Source organism: Bos taurus, chromosome 7 (genome assembly GCF_002263795.3).
Source record: "Bos taurus isolate L1 Dominette 01449 registration number 42190680 breed Hereford chromosome 7, ARS-UCD2.0, whole genome shotgun sequence".
Classification (NCBI taxonomy): domain Eukaryota; kingdom Metazoa; phylum Chordata; class Mammalia; order Artiodactyla; family Bovidae; genus Bos; species Bos taurus.
In genome coordinates, this window is record NC_037334.1 from 60816036 (window position 1) to 60823283 (window position 7248).

Here is a 7248-nt window from a genome sequence, read left to right on the forward strand (position 1 = left end):
TTCTGAGGGGGAAGAAAATCAACATGACTTCCTACCTGCTGATTCCCAGATGCCCAGGGCCTCCCCTCGATGCTCCTTTGAGGCCCAAAACAAGGCCTGCATGCCTGCGCCGCACTGCAGAGGAGCCCAAGGTCCCACAAGGCCCAGGGCAGCAGCTGGGGAGCCACAGGGACGAGGAAGAGGCAGGCCGGAGGGAGAGCTCCCCCGCCACCACCCAGCCGTCCACCACACTCCACGCCCCAACGACACACCCTGTTCTTGTTCAGCTTTGGAGCATCAGTCACTGGGGCCTCTCCAAACTCATGGGCCTGGTCCTGCTGAAGTCCTTCTAGAACGTTCCCTCACACCCCTGGGGAATTATCGCTAAGATGCAGCTTCCTGACTCCCACAGGCGGGTTCTGCTCCGTGGTTTGAGATTTCCCCGGAGTGGATGGAGGGGTGGGTGGGAGCAACAGCAAATGTCCAGCAAAGCTGTGTCCTCTCCATTTACCTCTGCCAGCCTTCTTGACTGGGCGTCCGTATGCGCCTGCTGCTGGGGACACAGCAGTGAACGAGACAACCAGAGAACTCCGCCTTGTGAGAAGGACTCGCTCACACACACACACACACACACACACACAGGTGTGAGGTCTCGCGCTCCTCTTCCAGAATTTCAGCGTCGAGACCACTTCTGAACACAGCCATAACGTGTTAACACTCTCTCAAAATACGTCCCGACATGCCCAGACAAGCCATGGGCCTCTGTCCTGTGGGAAGCAGGAATTGGCACCCCCTGACAAGTCTGGTGACAGATCTTCCAGCAGTGAGAACCGGCACCTCCTTTTACTGACAGGGCAGCCGGGACCAGGTGCCTCCTGGGGGCGTGTCCAAGAAGGCGGCGTGACGCACGCAAGAAGGAGGCGGTGCCCTCTTGTGGCCCAACCTGGAAAGACAGGCTAACTTAGAAAGAAGGACTTTTTGTTGTTATTATCAATGACCATTATCTAACATATTTGCATAGGATTCTGCATCTCAAAAGCGGGTTTCCCAGGTGACGCTAGTGGTCAACAACCCGCCTACCAATGCAGGAGACAGAAGAGACGTGGGTTTCATCCCTGGGTGGGGAAGATCTCCCTAGAGGAGAGCATGGCAACCCCCTCCAATATTCTTGCCTGGAGAATCCCAGGGACAGAGGAGCCTGGTGGGCTACAGTCCATGCGGTCGTAAAGTGAGACACTGCTGAAGTGACTTAGCACATATGCACGCTGCATCTCAAAACAGTTCTCCTCTCATGATCTCACTTGATCCTTGTTTTAAGAAGGGCACTCCAAAATTGCTACAGGCTATGGTCTGAGGATGCTTTTTGGAGAAGGAAATGGCAACCCACTCCAGTATTCTTGCCTGGAGAAGCCCATGGACAAAGGAGCCTGGTGGGCTACAGTCCATGGGGTCGCAAAGAGTCGGACACGAGCGACTAACACATGGTCCGAGGATGCAGACAAAGGAGGTGAAAAGGACTGCTCTGACTCTGAGGGATCCAGCCAGAAGCCGAGAGGAAGACAGTCTAGTCCAAGGAAGGTTGCATGCCTCCAGGAGTCCTACAGGCCTGACTGGCAGCCTGTGCAAGCTAATCTCCTTGCTGTGAAAGGAGAGTGGCCAGAAGAGGGGACTCAGGCCTGTCTGGGCATTTCAGACAGCACTCCAGGTCACGGAAGCAGACAAAATGAAAATCAACCCGGCAGGAAGGGGATTGGTCTGAATTTGCTCCTTCTATGTAAAATATGGGGATGGCACCCAAGTGGCCTCACTTTGGGGACATCAAGAGCCATGTTGGTTGCACTCCAGTCTGTGGGAGCCTGGGAGAAATATAGCTATATTAATTTAGAAACTGTCCCCTTTGCCTTAATCCATATACCACTCTGAAATCCCAAAACTGTTTCCTTGGCCTGCTCATGCCACAATTTCTGACAGATGGGCATGCACATCAATTTGTACACCTCCAGTGACAAGGACCTCACCATCTTACCAGCCAGGCCACGTCCTTGATCAGCAGGGATCATTAGGAAGTCCTTCTCTTGGAGTAAAAGCTCTGTCATTTTCCCTAGCTCCTTTGCTGCCCACAGATGTGGGCTAAAAAAGATGCACGACTTGAGAGTTGTGAGTGAAGTTTTATTTGGGGCAAAATGAGGATGCAGCCTGGGAGGCAGCATCTCAGCTCTGAGAGACTGCTCCAAAGCGGCAGTGGGGGAAGGCCAATATACAGGGTCTTGGTGAGGGGGGAGTTCAATACCAAGAAATACTCATTTTACAATGAGTTTTTTTTGTTAGTCATAAGGATCTGATGTCACCATGAAGAGATTTAGTGCTTCTTTAAATGTGAGGAGATGCAAGGATTGAGATCATAAAATCTGTTTCAAGACCTGTCGCACCAGATTCCCTGGAGCACAGAGTGTCTCTCTCTACCCTCAACTCCCTCAGGGATTGTTGAAGGTCAATAGCTGTAGCAGCATGAGTTTAATTTCGGTAGAGGCAGATGGCAAATGCCTTTGTTGTTCAGTCCTTGGTGATGCTCTTGGTAAGTGCCAATTTGTAGTTGACACAGAGATGTACAAACAGTGGCTTTGGCTTCTTTCTTCTCCTCCAAGACAAACATGCCCAGGGCTCCCAGTGGGCCTCTGAGACTGAATTTAAGTTTGTTTCCATGCCTGCACAATCAAGACCCCTTCTTTGGGGTCCAGGACGTCCTTTGAGAGCCTAATAAAAACAATCAACCATCTCCAAGAAAATAGCAGTACTCACTACTTTAGGCCCTTTCTTTAATGCATGGCACAGTTTCCAGAAAGTGGTTGGCCTTTAGTACTAATTTATGTATTCAACAAATGTTTACAGAGAACCTACCACATGCCAAGCACTGTTTCTGGTGCCCAGGATGGAAGGGTGATTAAAACAAATCTCAGCTCCATGAATTTACAATCTGGAGTAGGAGAGAGACACAAACAAATCAGCCACCACATCTTTAATTTTCTATTGTGACAAATTCAAGGAAGAAAATGGACAGTGGTACAATGAGAAGTGGCAGGATTAGGAGAGCTGTTTTAAATTGGAAGGTGGGGGAGGGCCCTGGGGGCTGGGATGGGGCTGATATTTAAGTAGAGATCTGATGAGCAGAAGACACTGGGGTGGAAGGGGGTGGGGGTCAGGCAGGAACAAGGATGGGTGTCAAGACTCTGAGGTGAGGGACTTCTCTGATGGTCCAGTGGCTGAGACTTTGGGATCCCAATGTAGGGGGTCCAAGATTCGATTACTGGTCCAAGAACTAGATTCCACACGCTGTAGCTAAGATCAAAGATCCTAGATCCTGTGTGCCACAACTAAGACCCAGCACCACTGAATTAATTAATTAGTTAATTAAAAAAAAAAAGGCTCAGGCAGAAGGAGACCAGGAAGGCTACAGCCTAGAGTGAAGGAGGGTGTATAAGACGTGGTTGGGGAAAACAGGGCCAGGCTGAGTGGGTAGTCTGGGTCCCATCTAAGTGCAGTGAGTGATATAGTCAGGTATACATTTGAAAAGATCACTCAAACCAGGGAAGGGAATCAAAATGTATTCCCCTCTCATGTTTCCTTATATCTGCATAGAGAAATACTAGAAAAATACAAAAGAACTTAATAAAGAATGGTTACTTAGAAAAGCAAGACTTCTCATATTTACGTATTATGTTGTTTTGTTTTGACATTTGAATGATCTGAATACTTTACCTGTGTTAGTTTCTTGTAGCTGCCATAACAAATTATGATAAACTAGGTGACTTAAAACAATAGAAATGTATTCTCTCATAGTTCTAGAAACCAGAAATCTATAATCAAGGTGTTGGCAAGGCCAGGTTCCCTCTTAAGATCCTAGGGGAGTTTGCTCTTGCTTCTTCCATTTTCTGGGGACTCGGAGCATTCCTTGGCTCATGGCTATGTCACTCTGCTCTGCTCTGCCTCCTTCTCTATGGTCTGACAAATCTCCCCTGTTTGTCTCTTGTAAGAGCATTTATCATCGAATCAGGGCCCACCTGAATAATCCAGTATAATCTTTTTATCTCGAGATCCTTAACTTAATGACATCTGTAAAGATCCCTTTTCCAAATGAGGTCACATTCACAGATTGCAGGAATTACTGTGTGGAATTACCTTTTAGTGTGCCACCATTCAATCCATCACAATGCCTATCCGATAAGATCAAAGTGAACTTTAAAATGGGGCTCTAGCTCTGGGGTGGCAGAAGGACTGCACATTGACAGAGGAGGGAGGTGAAGGGAGGTAGGTATGTATGTGAGCAAGGGTCCACTGGACTCTGGAAGGATCGGAGGCAGGACAGAGTTCAGTTCAGTTCAGTCCCACAGTCTTGTCTGACTCTTTGGGACCCCATGGACTGCAGCAAGTCAGGCCTCCCTGTCCATCACCAACTCCCCGAGCTTACTCAAACTCATGTCCATCGAGTTGGTGTTGCAATCCAACCATCTCATCCCCTGTCATCCTCTTCTCCTGCCTTCAATCTTTCCCAGCATCAGAGTCTTTTCAAATGAGTCAGTTCTTTGCACCAGGTGGCCAAAGTATTGGAGTTTCAGCTTCAGCATCAGTCATTCCAATGAATATTCAGGGCTGATTTCCTTTAGGATGAACTGGTTGGATCTCCTTGCAGTCCAAGGGACTCTAAAGAGTCTTCAACACCACAGTTCAAAAGGATCAATTCTTTGGTGCTCAGCTTTCTTTATAGTCCAACTCTCAGATCCATACATGACTACTGGAAAAACCATAGCTTTGACTAAATGGACCTTTGTTGGAAAAGTAATGCCTCTGCTTTTTAATATGCTGTCTAGTTTGCTCATAACTTTTCTTCCAAGGAGCAAGCATCTTTTAATTTCATGGCTGCAGTCACCATCTGCTCTTACAAGAGACACACAGGGGAGATTTGTCAGACCATAGAGAAGGAGGCAGATTTTGGAGCCCCCCAAAATAAAGTCTGTCACTGTTTCCATTGTTTCCTCCTCTATTTGCCATGAAGTGATGGGACCAGATGGCATGATCTTAGTTTTCTGAATGTTGTTTTCACTCTCCTTAGTTTTCTTAGTTTTCACTCTCCTCTTTCACTTTCATCAAGAGGCTCTTTAGTTCTTCGCTTTCTGCCATAATGTTGGTGTCATCTGCATATCTGAGGTTATTGATATTTCTCCCGACAATCTTGATTCCAGCTTGTGCTGCATCCAGCCTGGCATTTCTCATGATGTACTCCGCATATAAGGCAAATAAGCAGGGTGACAATATACAGCCTTGATGTACTCCTTTCCCGATTTGGAGCTAGTCTGTTGTTCCATGTCCAGTTCTAACTGTTGCTTCTTGACCTGCATATAGATTTCTTAGGAGGCAGGTCAGGTGGTCTGGTATTCCTATCTCTTTCAGAATTTTCCACAGTGTGTTGGGATCCACACAGGCAAAGGCTTTGGAATAGTCAATAAAGCAGAAGTAGATGTTTTTCTGGAACTCTCTTGCTTTTTTGATCATCCAGCAGATGTTGGCAATTTGATCTCTGGGTCCTCTGCCTTTTCTAAATCCAGCTTGAACATCTGGTATTTCATGGTTCACGTACTGTTGAAGCCTGGCTTGGAGAATTTTGAGCATTACTTTACTAGCGTGTGAGATAAGTGCAATTGTGCAATAGTTTGAGCATTTTTTGGCATTGCCTTTCTTTGGGATTGGAATGAAAACTGACTTTTTCCAGTCCTGTGGCCACTGCTGAGTTTTCCAAATTTGCTGGCATATTGAGTGCAGCACTTTCACAGCATCATATTTCAGGATTTGAAATAGCTCAGCTGGAATTCCATTACTTCCACTAGCTTTGTTCCTAGTGATGCTTCCTTAGGCCCTCTTGACTTCACATTCCAGGATGTCTGGCTCTAGGTAAGTGATCACACCATCGTGATTATCTGGGTCTTGAAGATCTTTTTTGTATAGTTCTGTGTATTCTTGCCACCTCTTCTTAATATGTTCTCCTTCTATTAGGTCCATACCATTTCTGTCCTTTATTGTGCCCATCTTTGCATGAAATGTTCCCTTGGTATCTCTGATTTTCTTGAAGAGATCTCTAGTCTTTCCCATTTTATTGTTTTTCTCTATTTCTTTGCACTGATCACTGAGAAAGGCTTTCTTATCTCTCCTTGCTATTGCAGGATGGAGGGACCCTCATAAAGCATGCCCCCACCATTCCTGGGTCTGGCTTGAGCAAATGGGCAGATTTTGGTACCTTCCCTGAGTCTGGGAAGATAAGAAGACAAGGAGGCTCCAAGGAGGTGAGATTGGGAGGGAGAAGTTGTAGACATTTAAAGCAGAAGTTACCATGAAGGAAGCTGGATGTATGTGGAAAGGCCTGCAAAAACCTTCAAGGGATCAGAAGCCTCAGGTGGACAACAAGCCCAGGCTACAGAAAACCCATCACCTCCTTTGTTTGGAAAGCTCAACATCTGATGCAAGCCCACATCACAGCCACATCACAGAGGTAGCTGTGACTCAGCTTGGGAAATCTAGGTTTCTTCCATCCTACATTTATGCAACCAATGCTTTGACTCTAAATGCAAGACTTCTTGTCTTCAGTGTAAATTTCAGGATCCCTGTGACTAATCTTTCCACATAATTCTGCCTCCAAACCAAACAGGGCAGTATGCATGGTATGATCCTAATTTCCTAGGAGAGAAAATGACTCTCTTTAGGTGTGTCAACAGCAATAGTAATCTTCACTGAGGTATTATGCTGAGCACTGCATGCTTTATTTCATTTCATTCTCTCCATCACACTTTGAAGAAGGTGCTATCATTATTCTCACCTTACAGAGAAAGACAATGAAGCTCAGAGAGGTTAGATGCCTTTCCCATGGGCACCCAGCTGGTAACTGTTAGGACTGGGACTTGTACCCTGGCAGTCTTGGCTGTTGTGTCTATAATCGTTACTGCCTCTCCTCATTCATGCCCTCTTATGGATATAAATGCTCATACAAAGTTCAAGGAGATACCTACAGAGCTGTTAATAGTGACTGATTCTGAGAAGGGTATGAGAAGGACTACACAATCTCTAGTTCTGCCCTGCTTTGAATTATCTTCAAGGAAAATGACTTTGTACTAATATAGAAATTCCTATTTATTTATCAAAAGAAAAATCTGGAAGAACATACACCAAAATGTCAACAGCATTTACAGCTGGGGAGCATGAACAGGAAACTACCTTTATTAGTTT